General features: G+C 40.0%; 1 long non-coding RNA gene across 3 annotated transcripts in view; it reads left to right on the top strand.

Annotated features, from left to right (window-relative positions):
* The window catches only part of LOC108448786, a 49,314-nt gene that overhangs the window by 4,185 nt on the left and 18,955 nt on the right, over nucleotides 1–26,174 (top strand). The gene's annotated exons all lie outside the window — the stretch shown is intronic.

The following is a 26,174-nucleotide window of genomic DNA, read 5'->3' as shown; positions in this document are numbered from 1 at the left end:
GACCCGCCCGCGGATGGCAGCGCCCGCCGCTCCCCGCGGGAGCAAGCACGGACAAAGGGATCCCATCCCGGGGTGGCGGAGAACATGACGCTCTTTGGAGGGGGTCCTTACTCAATAACGCGTCAGCCCCAGTGCGCTCCCTGACGTGTTCCCCGTCAAGCAACGTTGATGGTGTTATATATATATATGTGTATATATGCACACGCACCCTTTTTAAAATACGGTATTTTTACCGAGGAAGCGTGCCTGCCTTAATTCTTTTTTTCATGTGGTCTCAATACTTCATTCCACTGCCAGCACTGGATGCTGTCGCTACACGTGCAAGGTTTTACACTGAGCTCCTACCATTTCCATGTTCCCCGGTACCAAGGGAGTTTACTTTTGTTTCTATTTTTATTTATTATTTTTGTTTCCCCTTCTCTTTCTGAGATTGCAATCAGTGATGCATGTGAGAGGGGCAGAAACAGGTTATAATTACTGCTGGTAAACAGTAATAATACCAGCCTTAAGGAGGGTTGATGGGATGGAGCTGACCTAGATGCTGAAGGAGGGCTTAAACCCCAGGTAATTTATTGTCCCATTAAAGACCCACATTACTGAGGTACCACAAAGATTGAGGTACTCTTTGGAATAGTTTTTTGCCTTTTTGCGTTTGTATGAAGCATAAGGAGTTAGCACTGCCCAAGAGTAGCTGCAAGTAGCTGCTACTCTTAAAAGAGTAGCTACAGGCTTGTGCCTTCTCCACAACATCTTCAGCACAATCCATTTCACTAAATAGTACCAGCAGTACCAATTGTAAAAATGTTGCATATTAGAAGCTGTGTGGGAAATGTAATCAGGTTCATCTTTCACATCTTAAAGTCAAAACCAGATGTAGACTGACTTGCCTTTCTGAAGAAAAGCAAACCACTTACTTTGAACAAGAAACAGTTGGAAGAGTGCACACATTCAAGCTTGTGCATGCTGTGATACATTCCAACTTCACCAGTGGACATACTCTGTCATTTTGGAGATTTGTGCCATGTGGCCACTTGGAAAAATTTATAATTACGACTTTAAGAGTTAATAAATGGAAATGTATTTTCCAGTGAAAAATCCAGTTTAGTAGGATATGATGTTTGTAGTTGTTTATGTTTTTCCCTGCCTTATTTTCACTGTGGCCTAGAATCAGATTAATTAAAATCAGAGTGAACAAAAGTCTCAAACTACAATGCATATTCGTCTTACAGCTAAGAAATAGAGAATAGAGCAATGTATAGTAACTTGTGCAATAAACTGAATGTGATCATAAGCAAAATTGTTTCTGCTTTTCTTCTTTTTCCAAATAGCTACTGTGAAGCTTGTCAGATGAGGTAAAGCATAAAAGAAATGTTTAAAAGCTGTCTGATGTCAAATTCTTCATTGGCCTAAATGAAGTGAGAGCAATGATTTTTATATTTCACATTTCTCTGTTGAGAAATTTAACACAGGCTGTGTAAGGAAAAAAAATGAGGCAAGGTTTACTGTCTAAAGAAGAAAAGCAGGAACATCCTCCATCACATTAGTAGTGACAAAGGGCTAGGAGAACACAGCATCAGCTTTAGCTGTTTGATAAAGCATAAAAATTAGCTTTAATGTCTACAGTGAAAGCAACAAAAGATGGGGTGTCTTTGACCTATGACTGAGACTCTTAATTGTCTCAGGATTCTTTTTAGTACCTGCCTGAAATGAGAAAATGTCCTAGGGAGAAAGTGTGATTTACCCATTAGAGAGCAAATTGAATGAGAAGTGTTGAAAGGATAAGGAGAAAATAATGACTAACAGCTGTTGTTCCCCTGCATATTTTCACACTGTACGAGTCTTCTTGGCTTTATAGTTCAGTAATGCAGTCCTGTTTATTGAGAGAAATACAGAAGTCTGTCTTTGCAATAATAACTTGTTATCATTGACATAAAAAAAATGAAACCAAAACAAACCCTTAACATTTTGCTATCTTCCCATTTGAAATACAGGCTAGAAATTGGTAAATCAGGCATAGGAGATGCTTTTTCATGTTTGTCTCTTCTGCAGGTTGTACACAGTAACAGTATATTGATAATTTACTATCTGAGCCATGTTTTCATCGTGCTAAAATCTCTTCAGGCAGGAGCTACATACAGCTGCTGAACAAATAGTTGGTGAAATGGGAGTGATGGAATACACTTGAAACTGGTTCCTTGCATATAGTAGTGGAATATATAGCTCTGAATTCAACATGAGGACTGATAGAGGCAGTTCCCTCATGCATTCTTGACTCATTTAACTAAAGCAATATTCCCCCTTAGTTCCTGCTTTCTTTGTATTTCTACTTTTTAAGAAAAGTGAAAGTCCTGAGTTGAAGGTTGTTCTTGGTTGTACATATATAAGTAGACTGCCTCTAGGAAAAGAAGGCTGGGAATCAGGATCTAATACACTGTGCTTTATTATACTGGAATGAAAACTGAACTATTGTGGTTTATGGTTTTATTACTCTTACGCAATAATAAAAATAGCTGGGCTTTTGATCAGTTATCAGCTTTTTGAAAATTTCTCTCAAGGTTATAAATTTTAAAAATTTCTTTATACTGCTTTCCAAGCAGATCATAGCTGGTCATTTACAGGGTTCAATCCTGCTTAGCTATGGTTTGATTTTTATAGGGATTTTTGTACAAAATTGCAATTGAAGAATTTCAAATGCAGCACAAAAATTCTTGTACAGGCGCTCTGAATTTACAACAGTAGAACTAAACCCCAGTTTTGTTTTCTCAGAATTATACCAAGCAGTATTTTTCCAGAATGAAAGTAATTTTTAAAATTTGGTTTAAATTGATTAAAAGTGCTTTTGTGGCTTTCTGCAGTATGACGTCTTGAAATGTAGTGCACTGTTAATAGGATACACAGAAAAGCAAACACAGAGGTCTGTGCAGATTTCAGTGTGCTACTATAAACAAAGAAGGTGTTCACAAATGGCTTAGAGCTAAATTTGACAAGACAGTGCTAATCACACTGGGACATGGGAATATCTGGACAGGGGACACTCAGCTGGCTTCATATTCACCTCCCTTAAGGCAGAGAGAGCTCTCACTTACTAGTTAAGCAGGGACATTGCATGAAAATTATTGCATGAATTGATACAGGGAGAGAATTGGCTTCAGGACCTTGTCAGGAAATTGTTTTAGTGACAAAAGCAAGGTCAAACATGTGGAACTGTTCCTCTGCTTACTGAGACTGAACTGAGAAAACTGATTAACAGACAAAATTTGATCTTGATTATTTTATAGCCTAGCTTCACCTTGATGCTTTCACTTTTGGCAACACTTTAGGACCAGGTTTTGAAATAAAGTGTATGCCTGATATTTGCATATAGATATTGACTGTGCATGCATATGTCATTTATTTACATATTTGGTCTGTTAACTCATAAATTGATCTCTTTTTTTCCCACTAAAAATAAAGTTTGCACAGGAAATTTATGAACAACTTTGATATATGTTCATCTATGCGCAATGACAATTTACCGAAAACTTTGCAGTGGTTTTTTATGAGGCCTTCAGCATTTTTTATTGTGATATGACACAAAGAGCATTTTTTCTGCTATAGTTTGAAAACAAAGTATCAATTTGCAAAGAAAAAAGACCACTACAGATGTTTTCACCAACCTTTATCCTTACCACTATTTGGATTTGATATAGTATTTTCAAAAGACCTAATGTATCTGGAGGTGGGCTTCATTCAGCATTTCCACAAAATTATTTATTTTTGTCAATAAATAATATGAGATCCAAACTAGATTCCAAGAAATAAAATAAATGCAAATTAACTTTTTTAATTAAAAAAAAAAAAAGGAACAGAACTAAATCAGCAGTCTGTCTATTTACATTACCAGTGATACCAATGGCTATAAAATGATTGCTTGGCTACTAAAGTTTGTGCTCATCCTGTTGCTGGTGTGCATTTTTTCCATACTTTTTATACACAAAATTGCAGTATATATTCAAGCAGTGTAATTCCACTTAAACCAAAGTGCCAGGTGATTCCTACAGAGGGATATGTTGGAGGTCTAAAGATTGAATCCTCTTTCATGGGCATATCCATCCCACTTCTCCCCATTTCTCTGGATTTTGATTAGGCTGTAATTGTATCATCATTCTCTCATTTTATGGAGAAAATTATTCTTCCCCTTCCTCTATTTAACTGAAACACTGGAAGGAAAACTTTGTGAAAAAGAGGGATGCAATTCCAGGACAGAACATCTTTTCATCCGCTTTTTGCAATTGGGAACCAGCCCCTGGTAATTCAGGGGTGAATGGCCTCACTTGAAGGGACACAGCTCTACACTCCACTCTGTCAATGAGACTGAAACGCTCCAGCTTTCCCAGATTTATCCCAGAACTGATGCTGTTACAAACTTTGTAGTGGGGTGATCATTGGAATCTGCTGGGGGATGAGCAATGTGCTGTGTTCGTGGCACACGCAGAGCTACGTGAGAGCCCCGCATGTCCATGTGGCGAAGTGTGACTGCACACAGCAGGTTGGGCTTCCTCATTTCCCTCCCCCTCTGCACTCTGCTCCCAGGCCCAGGCTGGCAAATGGTAAAGGATAATGTATCCACATGGGAAAGCAGCACATTAAGGGACTGAGAATGTGTAATGGAATCAGCCACCAGTTACAGGGATCTTTAAAAAAATGGAGTATCAATTGCTATTGAGTTATGGGCACTTTACATTCCATACAGATAAGAAACAGAGACATCAGTGCTGAACACCAATCTTGTTAACCTCTTTTAATAGAATGGGAGTCAGTGAAACACTGATACATCATTGATGCCAGGGCTCAGCCGAAGTGTCTGGCTGGCTCAGCATAATGCAGCATAATGTCACAGTGTTTGCTGCAGTTGGAGCACACAGTGCTGCAGTGTGGCACTGGCAGGATTTGCCCTCTTGCCTCTGGAAATAAGTGAGAGGCAGCCAAATGAAATGAAGTCAACAGCTATTGACAGAAGAGATGAAGAAATTAAGATAATCATTGGAATGCCCTGATATGACTCCTCTGGTAATACAGTCCCTAGCAATGTCATCTCCTCTCATTCAATTAACTGTTTCTTCAGATATATTGCTTTCCTGGCTACAAAGATAGTGATGGAGGCAGAGTGGTGGTTGTTCAATTTCCCTTGTCTCTCCAAGCTGTCAGCTCAGCATCAACTCTGTGAAAGGATGCATGCCGCTAAGCATGATGTATGTAATGCAGCATGATGTATATAATGCAGGAAGGAATGAATTCCTCTATCAGGAAGGAATGAACTGCAAGAAACAGAGACCTCTGGCAAACAAGTACCTGAGAAAGGGGATGTGAGTCCTAAAGATAAGCAGTGCCAGCCAGAGGAGTACACACAGTATCTTGTACTGCACTGCAGGGGTGTCAAAGCTCTTACACAGGTGCCTGCACACAAGTGCTGACAGAGACCCTCTAAGCCTGCAGTTCCTCCCTGGCTTCTTGTGACTGATGTTATGAGGCTGCCAATTCCATCATGTCAGAATTTCAGCACTTCTTCGAGCATGCTCCCAGGGATCCCTAGTGGTAGCACTGAACACAAGGAATAGGCTGGTACAGGCTGCTAGCCTGTCTGTTTTAATGACGATGCAGATAAATGCCAGAGGTACTGAAGGTAAATACTGATATCACTTGTTTTTGAGGCTGCATGTCAGTACCCTTAAAATCACAATTTCCATCGCTTATAATTTTCCAAATTTTATTTGGGCTAAATTTTCCTGTGGTAGGGGAATTAGCTGGGGAGAGGGGAGGGGACTGCAGTCAAAATAAGACAGCTCAAATCACTGAGCCATTTTCAAGAATCATAGAATGGTTTGGGTTGAAAGGGACCTTAAAAATCAGATAATTCCAACCCCCCTGCCATGGGTAGCAATGCCACTCATTAGCTCAGGTTGCTCAGGGCCCCATCCAACCTGGCCTTGAACACTTCCAGGGATGGGGAGATCATCTTGCAACATAAAAAAGTTCTGGTGCCTTTTTTTGGAGAGGAGTAGGCTTCAGTAGATATGGGGAAGGGCAGCCTGAGGATATGGGAAGAACAGACAATTTTTGAGCAAGGAGACTGGAACCAAGTCCCTAATAGGCAGCAGAGAACAGGAAGAGGGAAGGGGAAGAACAGTCACCAAAAAATAAGGTTGCAGAAGCAAAGCAAGAATGACTGAAACAGGAGCTGGCAAAAGAGAACATTGAGCATGGGAAGGACAATTTGGACTGGAAAAGAATAACTTGGTGATGTCAGACAGGAATAGGTTTTGTGAAGGGTAAAAGACGGATGGAAGGAGAAACTGGGAGAGAGAAATAGCATTAACAGGGTAAGAAGATTGAGGTGAAGGACTGAGGACAGGAAGAGCTCCAAGTGCTTAAAAATGGGAAAATACTGGGAAAACAGTCAAAAGGCACGAGACAGGTTCTTCTTAGTGAAGGACATTGAGCCTGGATGTCTTGGTCCCAGATGTGATCTAAAGAGAGGTCTGAAAGGTAGAACCTGGGACTAGTTAATAATAAGATGAAAAGCCAAAATTGGGAAGATACATGACTAAAATATTAGTGCATTGAGGGGAAGGGAGAGGGGAATTGAGATGGTAATAGAATAGGTAGAGGAGTTGTACACCTTTCCAAAGCCTGTGTAGACCTCAGGAGACCCTATTCCAGCAAAGCCTGAGAAATCTGCTGCAAAGGTCCCATCACCTTCTAGAGAAGCTCCAAGTACCAGTAACAGTTACTCTGTTAGCTCAAGGAACAAAATCCTGCATCATAGACCCGAAGTTTTCTCTCCAGGTGATATTATTGCATGACCTGATGATTTCTTTCCCCCTAGTTGTTCCATTTCTATTTGTGCAACATAGAAATTCACCTCTAGATTGTAATGTGGAACAATTTTAATGCTGCAGTCAGTCACCCAAAAAACCAGAGACTTAAAAAAAAATTCTGTGGGGTTCACATGTGAGTTATATCTCATCAAATTTAAGTGTTTAGTGGTTAGTCATCTAAATCTAAGATGGTGAATTCAGGCTGCTGTTAGATAGAAACCTTCAGAGACAACTGATTGTGTCCTAGAAGAAGAGAATGTCTTCTAAAAATGTCCTAAAATGTCTAAAATGCACAGGACAGGCAAGATGACAAGCTCTCTGGCACAATCTGTCTCTACTGTCTCTGAAAGATGACCAGTTTGACATGCCTAGTTCAGCTTAAAAATAGCTTTTAGATGTCTCAAGCTAGGTAATGTGGATCCAAATGACATGTTTCTGTATTTGTGTGTCTGATACGAGAGACTGCAGTAAGATTTGTAGAAGTGTTTAAGTCTAGCCCTCCCAGAGTTTGCAAGTGCAAATTCCCTCTTGCATTTGTGTGTCCTAAATAGCTTGAGCACTATGGATCTGAGGCTCATGACAGCACTTGAAATTAATGAGAATCATGTCTTAAATGCAGCACTATATTATTCAAGGCTATGGAAAAAGGAAATCCTCATTATCTCAGACTGGCCAGCCAAGTTTAAAGAGCCTTTTTGACATTAGCTACCTGGTATAAAATGACAGCAGTAGTCCCTAAAGGCTCTGTGCAGTCTGTTTAATTCCTGCAGCCACCACAGTTACTGGCACTGCAGAATCTTAGAATCACAGCATGGTTCGGGATGGAAGGAACCTTAAAGATCACCTAGGTCTGAGTCCCCTGGCCATCAGAGCAGCATTATGAAATCTTGTCTTGTTTTTGCTATGCAAGAGAACCATCAGAGTGTGCAGGCTGTGCAGAGAACAAATGATATGTTAAAAAGCCAGTCAATACCTTCTCATCACCTATTCTGGGCACTGAGAGAGGGAAGGGACTTGTGAAAAAAAGGAGGTGGTGGTGCCATTGACTGCCATAATGCATATACACATGCAAGCCAAATTTAAGTTGTGCACACAACCATAATTCTGGCATTTTTCTAACTTTCTGGTGCTCGCTCTCACAGTCTTTATAATGTTGTTTTGACACATGATTATCTGTGAGTGTAAGACATATGTGTCTGTGGTGTATTCCATCTGGAGATTTTGCCTAAGATCCTCCCCTTTTTAATTTCCCTCAAAATTAATTTTAATTTCCCTTTGTGCATGTCTTTATACACCCAGACCTAATATTCAAGATATTATTTGCTATCAAATTTACTATTAAATTTATCAAAATATTCAATATATTTTATATCAAGCAGAAAACTCTGGGGTACAATGTTTGGTTTTGACCTGAGTATAGATGCTCAGATACAGGTATCATACACAGGTAAAAGTTTCAAAGTAGATGACTGAAAATTTTCTCTGATAGTCATAAATTTGTAATTTTTGAAGAACTGGAAGAACACTATCACAATGTTTCTAAAGTTCATCTTCAATATTTTAATCACCTTCCTCTGCTCTCAGTATGAAATACAGGATAGCAAGTAAGTGTGATATCACGTTATTAAAAATTTTTACTGTCTCATCTTTTAAATTTTCTCCTGGCATTTTTTTCATTAGTACGCTTTAAGAATTCCACAGATCCCGCTTTCCAAGTTACTGATGTGGCTTTTCTCTGTGAAACAGAAGTCTCTGAATAATTAGCATTTTGTTAGTCAGCCAAGTATCTCTCTGGCCTCCAGGCATTACTGCAGCATGAGTATAAAAAAAGAGTGAAATTTTTCCATTACATTTACCTCCCGTCTTCCCAAACTGGTTCTTTCTTCAAAATAACAGTTTATATCTTATCAATTTTCTTTTTTTTTTGGTTAGCGAAATATTTTGTGGCTACAATAGACATTGTAAATTCTTGTTGTTTCTTTTTTTCACCTTCACAGAATTTATATTTATCTCTAGCAATATTTATATTTATACTGTAAAAATGTATATAAAATATGTGTCATATAGGAGAGTATCTATATTCTTACCATCTATGAATACATGTATTTTTTATATATGTAGCATGAAATATATATGGAATTTTTACATATATATGAACTACATAGTAAATTAACTTTCACCTGAGTATATATGACCTAGTTGCAAACTGACAAATAGCAAATCTAAACCTTGTCAGATGTATCTTCCTAAGTAAAAGTGATAAAAAATATGTATTTTTTTAAAATGGTGCTGCTATTAAGAGGAAATGTAAAACACAAAGAATTTTAAGAGCATTTTTCAGCCGAAATGCAGAGCTAATTGTGGAAATTATTACCTTGGGTATTCATTTTCTCATCACTGCAAGAGATCTCTCATATAGTTGGCAAATACTCCAAAATAAAATATGTTTTCACGTGCACATTAAGTACCTTTCTGTCTAAAATAAATACTTTAAATACATTGAAACATGTATATTTAATGATGGGGGTTTTAATCAGTTTATTTGTTTACTGAGTTACATAGAGAGGATTAAGAGGACATGAATATGGAGTGTTAGGCATAATTTTTAAAAATATTAAGTGAGTGCTCTGTTAAAGCAACTTTTGTACGTAAGCATTCTTAAGCACTTTGTTGAGACAAAGTATTTTTCTTTGCATTTGAACATATATTAGTACATATATTAATATATCATTTTCATTATGTATGAAACCCAGGGCTATGTAATAGCTGCAGAGTAGCTGAGGACTTCATTTCCAGGTGCCCATTTTGCTTTTATCAGAAAAAACCTCATGTTGACTGGCAGCACACGGGAAATCTAGAAAGGATTCGGTGGCCTCAAAAGGAAATACAGTTTTAAATCCTGCCCTGGCTCCCTCCAAAACCTGCAGTGACTTTACTTTGACCTGTAAGGGAGCCGTATGAACTCTCAGCTGATGTCATAGTGCCAATAAACACGTTCCATTCAGAGGCAGGGAAAGAAAATCAGTGATGACACTGCAAGACCTGTTACTGTTCAGTCAGACAAAGAGAAAATACCAGCTTCTGAGGATCCATCCTTTCATTTCAATTCTTCAAAGAGCTGTAGAGCTGAGATGCCCTTCATGAGTTTGCTTATGTCATGAGCAGGGAAATGGTGGAAGATCCATGCTTGTTTTTTCCCCACACTGAAGCCAAGAAAAAATATGTTTGAAGAAAAACTGATGGTGCTTTTCTAAAGAGGTTACTATTTTTCTTTCCTGTGCTGATGCAGCTTCTGTTTTCTCTCATTGCTCTCTTTCCGTGGTAGGAGAGCAGGTGCAAGGCAGACGCTTTGGCAGATAGAAATGTTCTAGTACTATAATTATAATCAAAATTTCTGTGTAAAATACCCAAGGGTTTATGCACGCACAACACATACAGGAAGTTCCACATGGAGTTTTCAATTTCTTACTCTTAGTCATAAATACAAATACCTTTAATTTTCTGGAGAATTCAATTTTTAGGGGTGTGAGGGTGGTTGGAGGGGGGTGTAAGGGGTGGGATGCCCCTGAAAAGTACTGGCTTGACCATGCTTAATCCTCTCTTGTATTCAAGATGCCCTTGGTGTAGTGGAATGAGAGGAAGCACTGTGAATATTCTGCAAAGGCTTAGATTTATGAATGGCGTCAGCCTCAGCCTCCCCTGCACACCCTAAGTATGCATGTAAGGCTGACAGTGGAGAAGGAGCATGTGCAACACAAGGCTTTGTTATTTTCATGGGCTTTACATGGACATGGGATTCCCTACAGGCCAAGTAGCAGGACAAATCTGTAATGGAACTCAAGACTGGAAAGCTTTCTGGGAGCACTCTCTGGAGGGGGAGAAAACGGGTTTTGTGTCTTCCTCTGTGCTGTGCATGCAAACCACAGTGACAGTTGGGGTAATGGCTTTCCAAGGCAGACACAAGAAATTAGCTCAGCTTAATAGCACACCTCAGCGAGCACTGGAGCCAAGGATATAATTTTTAATAATAAATAATTTACTTCAAAAGGTTCATCTCTGTGTTTGAAAATATGCCTGTTTCTTTATTTCTCTTGTAGAACTGTGTACAGGTTGAGAAACAATTGAATTTTGTTTGCTTATTTAAAAACACGCATCTCCATTTTTAATAAATTATGCACAAACTGTGTTTGCTGTTCCTTCTAACCAAACTGATGTGTATCAAGGAAGTCTGTCAGCAACATCGACAGACTCACCATGTCGCTCTGCTCTCTTGTTGAACTGGGCTGCTATGATTGAGTGTCCCGTGAGGACATTGCACAGATCCCTATTTATCAGTTAAGATTTCTATTCCCTGAGCATCTCAAGTATTGTGTTTCAGAGTCTTTATTTCCATGAACCATCACTGCAGTAAATAGAATAGAGTCAAATGCAGAATGTGTGAAAATCCCAGCTTTCAGTGTAGAGGGCTAGAATTCAGGATTAAAAAAAAAGAAAAAAAAAAAAAAGACTGTAGGAGTGCTTTAAAATGGAGGATTGAAGACAAGGTGGCAGATGCAGGAGAGCATGCCAGTTGGAGTGACTCATTATTGAAAGGGTAAAACTGAAAACACTCTGCATGCCTGAAAGAAGATGCCAAAATCCGAACAAAGATTGGTGCAAACACTCCAGAGAAGTCAGGCATACAAACAGGGGTCTGATCAGTACTCCACATGAAAGTGTTCTGTGTGACCGCTGGGAGTCTGAGTACGGAGGTTAGTGAACTGGAATATTTAATTTTAAATGTTTATAGTAGTAGGCATCTGATAGAAAATAATCAGTGTTTTACTGTAATATAGTGGAGTTCAAATACATCTGAATAACAGAGAAGACTACACCACTAGAGGAGCAGTCGTGTTTGTTAAAAGAAAGCTCAGCTTCGCACTGGTAACAGAGTGAATATGTGCTGTAAAATCAATTTGGGTTGAAATTTCCTATCCAAGAAGGAACAGTAGTTAAAAACCAGTTGTCCTGCACAGGGAGGTTAGCCTGGACAATCTGGAGGACAGCCCCCCCATCCCAAAGCTGGTAGAACCAGCAACCCTGTGCATGCCTGTCCTTCTCTGTTGATGACAAGCGTGGGAGTCTGCCTGGCAAACTGACAAAACATTTACCTGTTCAGTGGGTAAAGTTCAGCATGATAAATCCACCTGATGATCGAGGCTGTGCTTCTAGTGACTCACATGGATGGTGACAACAGCTGCAAAGCACCCTCAGATTAAAGGGTGCAAGGGGGGACCGCTGCTGTCTGCAGGGGGATTAGCAGGAGTTCAGAGCATGCTATTATTCAGACAACAGGTTTAAATAGTTTCAGTTCTTGGCCCAACTAGTCAGATGATCCACAAGAAGTAAAGCTATTCTTGATTTAATCCTGAGCAGTTTGAAGGAAATATTTCTGCATATGAATATGGAAGAATAGTTCTGTAGCAGTGACTCTAAGGTATTCAAATACAGTATCCCTGCAAAAATGGAAAAGGCACCAACATCCCAAATTCAAGAAGGGAGCTGCTTTCAAATGGTGAAATTAGTCAAAAATGAATGACAAAAAGTCACAAAAAAAGGTGAATGCTTTGTATGTGAGGGAGTAAGCATGGCTTGTAGAGGTTGAAGTCACGCTTCACCAGTGAACTAAACATTGTTTATCAGAAACTCATTAACTGCAGTTATCAAAATGAAACAGAAACCATGATTATGCCACCCTTTGAGCCACTGGCGAAACTGTGTCTTGAGTATTGCATGGACTTCAGCTCCACTGATACAGTACAACTAGAAAAGGTACAGCTAGGCAGCAATTAGGATCACAGACTGGAAACAACACCTAGGCATGGGGAGGAAATACTATGGACTAATTTCTCTTATATCACTCTTCAGCATAGAAAAAAAAAAAGGTGGCTAAAAGAATTTTATTGGATATCTGTAAGTCATTAATGATATAGAATGTAAACAGCTATTTTTGCACAGCCGTAGTGCATCACAGGCTTAAAATTATCAGAAGATGCTGTTTCATATAATGTGTGATTAAAATTAGAAACTCATTGCTAGAGGGTGTCACAGAGACCAAAAGCATAGGGAAGTTTAAAAAACTATCAGACATAGATAAGGCAGATCCATCACATCCCTCTCAGCATCCAGCGTCAGAGACTGAACTGGACAGGCCTGTCTGGGGGTTGCTGTTCTCACATTCTAACCAAAGTAATTTAAAAATTGCAAGAAAATGCCCAAGATATTATTTTCTCCACTTCTACCCATCAGATAATAACCTTTGATTATTGCAAACCAGGCTGGATTCCAAGTGAAAATTTCAAGAGGAACATCTCCAGCTAAGTTATCATACCCCAGTGGTTCTCATTTGTAAGTGGAAAATAAACATGAATATCAAGTCTTTCTAACTGAATGAAGCACAGCAGCTCTCTGTCAGGTTATTTTAATGCAGATAAGTATCTTTAATTCATATGAAATATATCTATTTCCATGCACAATTCAATTATTTCCACTTCCACATTCTTCTTTTATAGTGAGGCTTTGGTAAGAAAAATTGTTAATAGAATAGGGTCATTTTCAGCCTGGTGCTTTCACTTGTCACAGTTACTTGAAAAACACAGAAAATGGGGTTGTCCTTATCTGCCTTTATCTGGTGCTCTGTATGTGGGACACCGTGGACCAAGAATGATAAATTTAATTAAGTTCCTTAAGCAACAGCATTCTGACTCAGTAAACATTAACACTTCCCCTTATGCCTGAGCAAACACAAAGATCTGGTCTCAGCTTGGGAATAGTTCAGAGTGCTAATGCAAACATGGGCCTGAAGGGTTTTCTAGCATGTGTTGATCACACATCTCACTTAGGAAAGTAACTTTACTCTATTATTCTGTATCTTACGAGAGGAATCTTTTGTGTCAACAAGTGAAACTATTTCTTTGGGATAAGGAGGGGAGGATCTGTGCTAAGAAGGCTCTGGATAGGCCTCCCACAGTTTAAAAAAAAGCAAACAAAACCCAAACCCTCAAGTAACTAGAACATACATCTGCAGTTATTCCCCACTAACAAGAAGAAGGTCAGATTTTTGCAGCCCCACTGTCACAGTCTGGAGGGGCTAGAGTTACTTTTGTCCAAGTCAGTACCCGCTTAATCTACATCTTACGCAGAGAAGTAAAAGGCACATGTATGCATATGTGGTTATATGTGAGTTCATATATTGATCACTAAGAGCCAACCTTGCCACATGACCATTGACTGCATCTCTGTGCCAGACCAGCCACTTGCTCACTGTGCCCCAGCAGACCTTCCTCTCCATCTGAGGGGCTATGTAACACTCCACTCTTCAGAATTCCCTTCATTCATGTTGTTCTTTTAACTGCTGACTGGTGTTTGAGGTGGGGGTGCAGAAGAAGCGTACAGGAATTATCCATCCTCATGCTCTGGAAGTGCCACATGATCTCACATGTTTGGAGCTCCTGGGTCTCCTGGGGAAGAATGGCTCTGCTCAGGCCATACTCAGAATGGAACAGCATCACAGCCATGAACTCAGTCGTGAGAAAAGTATTTGGGTACTACCATGTGGTAAAGTGTTGCCTGACCAGTGGCAGCACAGCTGAGGTCCTGGGGGCCTGCTGGAGTGTCTGAGGTGCTTCCCTTGGGGTTTTAGGCCAGGCATCTTTGGAGCACTGTGGGGATGACTGCATTGCACACTGGCCCAGTGATGCCTCAGAAATGCAGCAATTCTTGCTTTTGAATTAATCCTTTAAACTCGGCAGTGCACATATGGTAACATGGGGTTTCTGTTGTTGTTTCTTATGCCTTTGATTACAATGGAGACAAAGAAAGCTAAAGGGGTTTCTATATTGTCAGAATTTCTGTAAAAGGAAACTGAAGCACCTGCCTCTCTTTGAACTGGAAGACATCAGGCCTTGAACTGGTTACTTGTCTTGATACTTTTTATTATTTCTATTTCATCTAAACTGAATGCCAAAAAATACAGATTCACTTGTTGAGTTTTTATGCTTGCCATTTTGTGTTCTACTGCTAAGTCTCAAATTTCATTTTGCAAAATATGAAAACAGGGAAATCCTTGTGTCCAAGGTTATTTTTCATTTGAAATACAGGATAGTTATATTATTTAAATGTCTTTGAAGTTTTAGGAGTGTTTAAGGCTCAGTTGACCCAATTAATGTTCCATTCAGTCAGCACATCATCCAGCCCTGACTCTTCCTGACTCCAAACTACACCCTGTTTACAAACACATAATGTTTAGCAATAAGCCCTTTTGGTCTATGTGAATTTTGTGTCTTTTAGGTTCTGCGGGAAAGCACCAACTGGTTTACAGGATCCCTATTATTTCACTATCTTTGTTTGCAAATGTGTTTTGTTTCCTCTTAGGAGCCCCACTCTCATTCATCACATTTCTTTTGTTCCCTTTCATTATCAGGCCGTTGTCTAAGAGAACATGAGCCCCTTTGTTAGTTACTTGTCCTTATCGTTATCATCAGAATCAGTTCTCTTTACATTTTCACATCTGACCAGCCTTCCTGAAACTCAAAATTATATTACAATTAAAATGCTGTAGACGTAATGTGCACAGGAACTTCCTATTCATGTTCACAGAGTTGTGTATCTTGAGCTGAGCAGAAAAACAAGTCACTGCCTTTGGAGTGCTAAATTCAGGGACAAGACAGGGTGGACTGTGGTCTGCTCTAGGATATGTCCGTTTTATCTGCCACAGTTATCAGGGTTGTTGATCCTTATAAACCATGTGGAAGATCTCAGCTGTGTTCTGCACCTGGATGTATCTGTTTGACTGTTATCTCAGACTGAAAGGACTAAAGCTCAGGTTTTCAACTTCCTCAGAAAATGGCCTATCAAGAAGCACCAGGCCGTGCTGGTGAGGGAGGATTGTCCTGGGAGTAGGAAAGTCACACTATTCTCAAGATCCTCATTCACAGATTAGGTAGTTAAAATGCACTTTGTAACTCAAACATATACATCTGTTTTTCCTTTGCTTTCAAGACTTCCTTATGCAGACCTATTTCCAGCAATGTCTTGTTTCTTTTCGGAGTTCCAATCTTAACTCCACCTATTGGCATTTCATCAATACGAGAATGACCTGTCTTTTCTTCAGAGATCAGCAGAGAAAAGAAGCTGGATGTGTGCTGTCTACATCTCTTCCCTCATTAACTGTGCTGGTAGTATTAAAGCTTTTGTTATTTTCCTTCCTTGCTGTAAACCTTGGGAGTGTATTTTGATAACGTTGACAATCTTCTGAGTAGATCTCGCTGTGCCTTCAGTCAACTCAATGCATGAAATGAGGCAAGCAAAATACAGAGTTTGCAGCTATGATTACTTGTAAGTATAGAGACTTCTTGTCTTCCTATTGGCAAGAACCTATGATTCAAGGTGAGCATGATCTTTATGTTCTCTCCTAAACCAAGGAGATTCAGTGTAACATTCTTCTTAGGCTGCATATTTTCATAATGAAAAACAAAAATAGGTTGAAAATACATTCTTTTTTCCAGGTGCTCAAAAAGCTGAGTGGGAAATCTGCAGATCATTGTGGTACATCCAATACTCCATATATTGTTTCTCATGTAATCTTTCCTTTCTGATAAAGATCCTTGTGTCTAACTAAAAAAAAAGTCTGTACAGTTATTGATGTTTTTTTTTTTCTTTTCAATTTTTTAATAGATTAAGATTAGATGTGAACATTCATGAGCCAAATTTCACTGCCTGTGCTAATATTGATTTAACAAGAGGGAAGTGGAGGAAAACAGCAGCTGGGATTGAAAGAGGTCACGACTTCTTTGCAATGAAATAGTACAAAAACTGGAGTCACACCCTGGCAAGAGAGCAAATGACATAGGGCTGCTTCTGAGGATTCCTTCAGTTCCCAGTGCATCCCTTTGCATTGTCATGAACCATGCTATGCTGAGCAGTGCTGGTGCCCTTCTGACTGGGAGATCCTGCCACTGCGCATCATGTGCTTCTGCCAGAAAGCATGGAGCCTAGGATGAAATTTTTGTTCATAATCTCTGACTTTGTGTCTCAAGCCTGAAGAGCCTTACATAAGAAATTTGAACACATTGAGCCAGGTGCACAAACTAGCTTTCAGTAAGTAAGGGGTGCTGACACTCTTGAAAAAATTAACTTGAGATTATTTCTCATATACCCAGAACATTCTGCTTTCTAATTCTTTTCTAATTTCTTATCTCAACATTTTACTCATTACCCATTTGATAGTTTAGGGCTGACTCGACTCTATGTCATATAAACTGAGGAAAGAGATTATACAATGTGGTTCCCTGTGTTTCTAAGCTGAAACACATTTTGCCGTCAGTGAGAACAGCATCATATCATATTCCCATGACAGACTGTTGGTGACAACAGGATTACAGTCTGTGGCTTAGTATAGGAAAGAAATAGTGGAAGGAAACAAAGTCTTAAGAAACAAAGATCCTGTTTTCTTACAGCTAGTTTTAACAGCCAAAAAATAAAGCAAAGTCTTGAGAATTTCAATTTGAGGCATACCTGAAGGCATTTTATCCTAAATTTTTTTATTTCACATTTGTGCCAATCATTAGAGCATCAAAGTTGTGGCTTGCAGGCTGTGCAAGTACAACTATATGTGTTACATTTTATGATTTTTTTTTTCATGTTTATAGTTTTTTATGATATCAAGAAGAAGAAATAAGAAATCTGAAAAATGGAAACTTAGTAACTGAATCTAAGATAGAAGTAAAAAAATTTACTAATTAAATACTAATTAATTAAATACTAATTAAATACTAATTAAATCTCCCCTATAAATCTCCTCTGGTTAACTTCAGTAGAGACCAGTACTCACAGGGATACTGGAGCACCTAATGCAACAAAACTGAAGCTGAAGCTCTGTAATGTCACAAATCAGGACCCATATTTTTAGCTTCTCAGCCATACAGAAAGTCTCAGAAATGCCCATTTATCTTGTTCTACTGCTGGCTTACTTACACTGGGCACTTGATTTAAAAAGCTTTTTAGTGATAATGTTTCGTTTGAGCATGTCCTGTACTTTAATGCTTATTCTATTTTCCTGCTCAACTAGCTTAGACACGTTAGAAATGAACATCTTTTTTTAAACTTACTAAAACCAAATCATTAATTCAGATCCAGCTGCCACTGAGGAGTAATTCTCGAGTCATGGTCTCTCATGGAGGATCAGTAACTGCTCTTAACTCGTTCTTAGCTCCAGTGTTGGTAAGACTTCTCAGGTTTTGCAGTTTCTTGAAGGGCTGGCTGGGTTCCTTTAGGACAAAGAATTCGCCTTTAATTATATGTTTATGCTTATATTGTTCTTCACCTGATTCACATGCTTGGCCCACCTATGCCAGCATTTAATCAACATATTTTAGCATTTCTCAGCTTGTACTGGGAACACAGCTAATCATGATGAAAAATAGATTCATTTTAATTTTTCCACTTAGTATTGTGTAACTTCCCTGAGAATGTGTCTCAATTAAAGCGGTAAGAGATTATATATGAAAGTTCTAACGTAGTAAGAATGAGTTAAGGTCACACACATATGCCTTCAAAGCTCTATTATCTTAGAAAGATGTTGCCAGGCAATTAAAGTCCAAAATAATATAATGCAATATTTAAGCATATCTGAGCTTATCTTACCTGGAGATGAATTTGTCTACATGTTTAGCTCTTGTGGACAATTTTAGTGAAGCATCAGAAGTGTTTTACAAAACCAACTGAATGTAGAAAGCCTCTAGGATTTATTTTAATATTTCAGTTAAAGCGGCTGGTGCTTGGGTTCATATCCATAGAGAACAAAATCAAAGCAGTTGTGGGAGCTTTCATATCATGCCATGATATTTGTTCTTCAGGTTAAGTGAAGCTTTCTCAAGCTTCTGGAACAGGTTGCCCAGAGAGGCGGTGGACACTCCATCGCTGGAAACATTCAAGGTTGAGTTGGACAGGGTTCTAAGAAACCTGAGGTAGTTGAAGCTGTTCCTGCTCATTGAAGGGGGGCTGGACTTAAGATGACCCTTAAAAGTCCCTTCCAACACAAATTGTTACATGATTCTATGAAGCACCAAGGTTTTTGTTGTGATTTTTCATTAGTTATGATAGTCCAGAGGAAAAAACCTGCTGATTGTCATTGTGCAATGTGGCAAGAAACAACCAAAGGTGGTTGTAGCACATGTGGTAAGTGTTGGAGTGCACAGAGTGATCCTGAACCTCCCCAGCCTCATCTTCCCAGGATTACTGTGGCCATACTGTGATGTCTCCTCTAACTCCCCTCGAGTGATGAGTTCAAGCTAGCTGTAGGAAGCCTATTTCCACACTGAAGGAAAAGTGATTTAAGTAATCCACAAACATGTATGTGGTTTAAAATCCAATGCAGTAAAAAAAAGATAACTAGTATTTGGTGCAATCTGAGATCAAAATGCCCTACAGCAACAGAGGCAAGAGTTCTCAAACCACAGTCATAACTTCAAACCACATCAATAACATCAATATCTATTAAGGTATCTGGGGGAAGGCCTCACATAGGCATCATAAGTAATAACTGTGGAGAGCAAACAGGACTGGTAAGGCAATTAGTGCCAAGATACACAGTAAGTGCTTGGCAATCTGCTAAATTTTGTAGTGCTTAAATACACCCTGAAGATCAGAAATAAGTGTTGGGGAGAGAAAAGGCACAGTTCATCATTAAGCAGTGATTAAAGTACTGAACTCAGAAACGTTGCTTTCTTTGCAGCTCTTTAAATGCTTAGGAAAATCATCTGTTGAATCACATGTGATCAGGATGCAAACCTGCCAACCATGTAGCTGAAATGTATTCAGTTTATAGCTGCTTCCCGAGAGGAAGCTGAAGATGAAATAGCCATGGGTGTGCTCTGGGCATCGGTGAGTGTGGCAGGCACCGAGGAACGGGGCGCGCCCCAACCCCCCCCCACTGCAGTGGCAGGGACGGTCCCCAAAGCTGCTTCCTAAAAGCCTCTGTGTGAAGCTCTCACATGAAGCTCAGATTTGCTCTGCATACTTCAGCTGTATGAAAGGACCAGTTTTCTGCTCAGACCGTATAGGCAAAAAGAAAAATATGAACCACAGCAACAAATTTTCAGCTGGCACGGAAGTTTTCTTTTTCATTTCTGTAAAATTAATGTGGGAAAATTTAAAGCAGTGCCTATCAAATTTACGCATTTTCAAATATACCATCCTAGAAATTTCGCACCTAGGATTTTAAAGGAAATAAATAAAGATTTTTTTTCATTACTAGCACTAATATTTCAATGTATTGAACTATTTCATTATATTCATTAGCAATATTAAAAAGATGGGAAGAAGATATGAAACTTAAGAGGCAAAACACTGGAATGGTTTCTATAAGGATGTAGCAACAAAGAGGTGAGGCTAGAAATGTGTTCGAGTTGTGTCTGCATCTGATGCTGGGTGATGATGTTTAGTGGTTTAGGGGTTACAGAGGCATTGCTGGGTGAATGATTGGACTGGATGATCTTGAAGGTGTCTTCCAACCTTGATGATTCGATGACTCTATGAAAAATGCAAGTAATCAATGTCATGGTTTCATGGCAGGTAGATCTTCTTAAATCAAATGTCACTGTCCTTGACTTAGCTACGGTTTGGGCAGAAGTGACAATATGTCAATACCATCTGCTTGGGTTTTGGCAAAGTATTTATATATATTTAGTATATCAATATGTATCTAATATATATTTACATATTTAATTTATATTATTTATTTATTTATATGTTTAGATCTAAAAGCTTTTGTCTGGTGAAAGAAGGCAAGTGCTAAATCCAGACATTTACAGACAGGTCTCAAGGTAGATGAGAATGGAAATCTCCAATGAATTGGACAAGTTTTGATAGGTCTCCCAGTACTCAGTGTCTGGTGCAAGGCTATTCAGCATTTATGTTGATGGCTCACAGGATGAGTCACAAAGCCTTTGCTGGCAAGATTTTGGATCTTAGAAGATTGCATTGGTAAAGTGTACTAGGAGTCAGCTACTTAGTGCTCTGGATCTGCTATGTGCATGGTCCCAATGCAGTAGGGTTTGCTCTGACATCTACAAGAGAAAGATCCAGTTATTGGGGGAAAAACATATTTCTACACATCTTCAGTGTAAGAGAATATGCTGGAAATTAGCAGCTCCAAGGAGGAGAAATGGGAAAATAAGAAAGACAAATCATGGTGCTGTAAGGAAGGAGAGGTCATGTCAGGATGAAGGTGGCCTGTAAGTGAGGGGGCAAACCTACCCCCCATGCAGCCCAGCTGGGAGAGTGCCCACATGGCACCAGCCTTGAGAAGAGATCCACAAATAATTCAGAGATTAGGAAAAACCTTTCACAAAAGAAAGGTGGGAGGTGATTGGAAAACCATGTCTCTCGTGGAGAAGCTGCAGTGGTTTCACCCTGGGAAATAGAAGCAAAATGTGGCTCAGGAATTTCCCTCTGAGCTTAGCTGAACAGAGAGAGTGGTGAATGCCTGAACGCTTCATGCAGGAGAGACAGAGATGCTGCTTACATGCTTTCAGGTGAATTAGCTGTCTCACTCTTGCCTGTGGGTGTGGGAGGGGAAGTTTTGTGTGTGTGTGTGCATTTCAAATCTGAGGGTCACCCTATGTACCCACCAGTGGTCTTCTACAGAGAAAAGGAAACTTTCTGCTGTGCTCTTAATAGTCATAAATTCTGCAGCTCTGCAATGGGACAATGATTGTAATCAAATCTCATGCTTCAAGGCTTTCAGGGTCAGGAAAAAATAACACCCTCCATGCCACCATCAGTACATGCTCCAAATACCTCTGGGGCCTGACAGGAGTCTTTTCATTTTCCATGAGCTCAGGCACGTTGAGGACGTTGGGAACTCTCTACCTGCCTGTGCATGTGGAGATTGTTTTACTGCCTGAGGTCATACGAAACCTGCTCCTAGGTTTTGGAAAGCAGGTAATATTCAGCCTATCTAAAAGGCATCAGTTTAATACTAGGTGTCCTGGAATCTGCAGGTGAATTAATCTGGTACTCTGATTTGGACTTAATTTCTGTGAAGAAATTTACACAAAATAAATTCCAAACTGAAGCTGAAAATATTGTCTTCTTTTCTTAATTCAGAGGGAGTCACTGTTAATACAAAATTTTTGGGCTAAGCCAATTGAATTAATATTCTACTTCTGCACTTTGTGTTCCACCTTTACCAAGGCTAAACTTGCAATACAACTATAATTGATTTCATAGCTAAAGTGTTCTACAGAATGCACACAAAATGCCTGATCTCTGGAACTTACTGCCTATTGTTTAATGACATACCCAAACAAAGTCTTAAAAATCCAAATTTGTGTTTGCAAAATAAATTTGATTATCCTTTTTCTGTATTTATTTAGTACTTTCCCCTTTTTAGATCCAGTAGCAATCATTCCGTATCAGTCAATATTAATTGACTAAAATGAAATGGACATGTCATGAAAGGAAAGGAGTCTTCCCAGATGTAATCTGTGCATCCGAGTTGAGGATTATGAAAGCAGACATTCAGACCCAGCAATATGCAATCTTTCTAGCCTCTGTTCTTAACTAAGGATACGGAAAACATCACTTAATGTGTGCAATTAAGTTTGCAAAGAGAGTAGTAAAGCTGGACCAAAATATAGTAGCTATGCTTTGGTACAAATTACCCACCTCTGAGTAAGTATCGCAAGTGAATCCCCAGTGTTGCCTGTTCATCAGGTTGTTGTTTAATTTTTGTCTAACTTTTCTTGTTTCAAAATAAATTACCTATTTCAGAGAGGAGAGAAGCCTGACTCTGCCTCTGCAAAGTTTGTAACAAGCCTTCCAAATGGAAAAAGCTGTTAGCTCAACTGTGCAAGGAAGGCACGGTGAGGGGAGTTTCAAGGCGGCCGTAACTGAGGAGGAGGGAAGGAAAAGGAGGGATGGAGAATAATGGCACAGTGTGCTTGAAGGCAAGCAAATGATTAGAGAGTGTATTCTGAGAAATAATGGAGGATCAGCACTGGGATCCAGTTTAGTGGTCAGCTTTGGGGAATGGGTGTGCTCCGAGGTGCACAGAGCTGTGGGACACCAGCAGGTCAGGGGACTATCAGGCTGGTGAGCTGCAGGAGACTGATGACCCTAATGGCAAGGCTCCAGACAACAGGTAATAGCACAAAGTGAGTTGAGAAAGGCCTTGACCTCACATGTGGCCCAAAATGTCTATTTTCTAATCTCCTTGGTATGCCTGCAACAGGCAATGAGAGAAGCCTCCAAAGCTAGTGAAGAGAGTCTGCCCCAAGCCTTCTGTACCATTGCTCAACCCTGTCACCTCTTCCCTAGAGATCCCATGCCCTTGCTTCTTTCCTTGCCTGTTTACTCCTTACTCGTCCCTCCCCCAGCCTTACCTGACTCCTGCCCTCCAGATGGCCTCATCAAGCTGATGTCTTTATAAGCCCTTTACCCAGTCCATTATGCTCTAGCCCCAATGGCTGATGGATATTTTGTAGGGACACAAGGAGGGAAAATCTCTAGGCATATCTTCAGGGTATGAAAGTGAAGGAGAGAAGAGAAAACATCTTTCTCCTAAGCCTGAGACCCTGTGGCTGCAAGTTACACTGTCTAATGGTGGGAAGCTCTGTTGAGCAGGAGATACTTGGGAGGGAGAAGAGCTATTTAAACTAGAACACAAAGTTGATAGAGACATGAAAAAGAAAAACATGACCACAAATTAATTTGGGCTGGAAATTAAAAACTTTCTAAGTTTCAGAGAGGCACAGGAGAAACACAGGTAACACATCCAGGTAACTATTGTTGGAATAAAAACCAGTAATCAGGTTTTAAGATACAGCTTCATCATTTTATGAATAGGATTACTTCACCTAATTGCATGAAAATGTAAAAATTAGGCTTCATGGCATACAACCCTATGCAAAAACCTATTCAGACTGCTAGGTCTTCAAAGTAGCACTGGTCCCATCCCACGCTTTTTCAAAGTGTCAACATTCTTTATCCATGACTGTGGTAGGACCTTCTATATGCTGCTGCATTTAAAAAGGAATAACCTGAGGGTAGGGAGGAGAATTAAACAGTAAAAAATAAATGTGTCACTCAGAAAGGTTATTTGATTTGGGGGGATATACAGAATCGTGTCTTGGAAGAAGCTGTGACATTTCTGGCACCTCATGGCAGGCAGTCTGTTCGCTCGGGCTGCCCCAGCTGCAGCCTCAGCCGGCTGCTCCATCTGTAAGAAGGGATTGCTCCGCTCGTGGTTGTTTGGTGCCATCTATGGCCAGAGACTGGCTCCCACACCCCAGGATCATTTTAGGAAGACGAGCGTGCATATATGGATGAGTTTAAGGAGATCAGCAATGAAACTGATGTACAATACACTTTATATCTGTCTATGGATATTAATGTGTCGCTTCTCTGCCAGCTTTTTGATGCTGCAGGTGAGCTCCTAAAGGCTGTTCGTACCTTCTGGAGCAGCTAAATACTTCTCAGATTGGCCTTTGTATACAAAGCACAGAGTATTAATTTGGGGCATGGAGTAAGGAAACTTCATAGGAAGTTAGGAAGTTAGTTTCTTCTTTACTGAAGAAAAGGAAGCACGGTGCTAGAGAAGATGCAGCATTTGTTTTTCGACACAAATGTTATGTTCATTATAGACATCAGTTGCTGTGTCATCCCCTTTTTCCTCCCATGCATCCTCAAGGACAGCCAGCCTTCAGTGCCACAGCCAGAGATCGCTGTGTTGTTTTAGGAGTGCTGTCTGGCCATGCCCATGGCTTTGAAAAGACAGCTCTCAGATGTAAAAATCACTGAGTGGACAAGCACATCCCCAGCTGTGCTGCAGTGTGTCTGTGGTCTGTGTGTTCATCTCTTGGCAAGCACTGCTGGCAGTGCTGCCTATGGGATCCTGCCCCAGCAGCAGCTCCTCTGGGGGGAGCAGTCAGTGGTGCTGGCAAGGGCATGTGCACAAATCCAACACCGCCTGGAGAGCTTGCCCAGCCCAAGGCACAGGTCTGTGTCTTCTCTCTCTTCCCTCTTGGTTCAGGGTCTGACTCTGAATTTGTGGACAGCTGTGAGACCTCCCAAAGTATTCATGGAGAAATGTGCTCTGTAGAGCACATCAAAGCTAGGACCAGCCCTAGGTATGTCTAAACAACCTCTTGAAATGAATCTCTCTCCCTCAGTGGCATACAGGGAAGGATGCAAACACCTGCAAATAGATGTCTGCATATCAAAGTCTACATGTGAGACAATTGTCCAAACTCCCACAGCCATGGAGAGAGAGCAGGAGTGGGATGTAGCACCCACACACCAGCACCTTGTGCTTTTCAAGATACCCCTGTGTATCTCACTCGTCAGACAGAGCTGCCACATGCAACAGCAATGACAGTCTCTGCAGGAGACCCAAACCCTTCTACAGCAGGAGCTGAGGGCCCAGCAGGATGCCCAAGGGATGTTCAAAAGGCTCTAGATGCTTGTGTGTGGGCAACAGTATGTGCTTGAATTCAGATGTATTGTCCTGAGCTGGATCCCACTGACTGCATTGCCATCTTCTCTGAGCTACTGACAACCCACAAACAGCTGGTGCAGTCTACGCTAAACAGATTTCAGAATTTCCTCCAGTTACTCATAATATTGCACCAATAATTTCTACTGATATGATTAATGGCTGCAATGATGGTTAGTCAGTTTAGGTTGTGGGAACTGCTACTGAATTTAAAAGAAGGGTATTTTAACTGGGTATTTAAATGGCCAAATTATTAAAAAATTGTCTACAGATCCATATCTATAGTTTCAGTCACCTGATGCTTACCCATGCAGCACATCTCCTGGCATCAGTGGGGTTTCTAATGAAATACTCAAGTGAAGGTGTTGTGCATCTGCATATATTATGTGTGAGCCAGAGAAAGGGGATGTGAGATGCCTTCCTGTGTTTTGAGTAGGACCAGCTGTGTCACATTGATAGTAACACTGCTTTAGACTGCACATGAGCCAGAATATTACTAGTCAGGGGCTTCAAGGTTCAGAATTTGAAAGCCCCTCACTGTTTGTGACATTTGCTTTGCAAATAAGTCCTAGATTACTTTTCTGTATTTTAGAAAATGATGATACTTAGAGATATGGCTCCCTAGTACTCCAGGATCAGTAGGAACCAAATGCAATGAAACAATGCTAGTTGCCTAAACTGTTTAAGAGATATACATGTAATAGAAAACAATAAATGTAGCTGGGGAGTAGGAATTTAAAAAAAAAAAAAAAAAAGAAAAAAAAAAAAAAAAAAAAGAAAGG

The sequence above is a fragment of the Corvus brachyrhynchos genome, unplaced genomic scaffold (assembly GCF_000691975.1).
Source record: "Corvus brachyrhynchos isolate BGI_N302 unplaced genomic scaffold, ASM69197v1 scaffold87, whole genome shotgun sequence".
NCBI classification, from domain to species: Eukaryota; Metazoa; Chordata; class Aves; order Passeriformes; family Corvidae; genus Corvus; species Corvus brachyrhynchos.
This window is presented reverse-complemented; position numbering and strand designations above follow the sequence as displayed.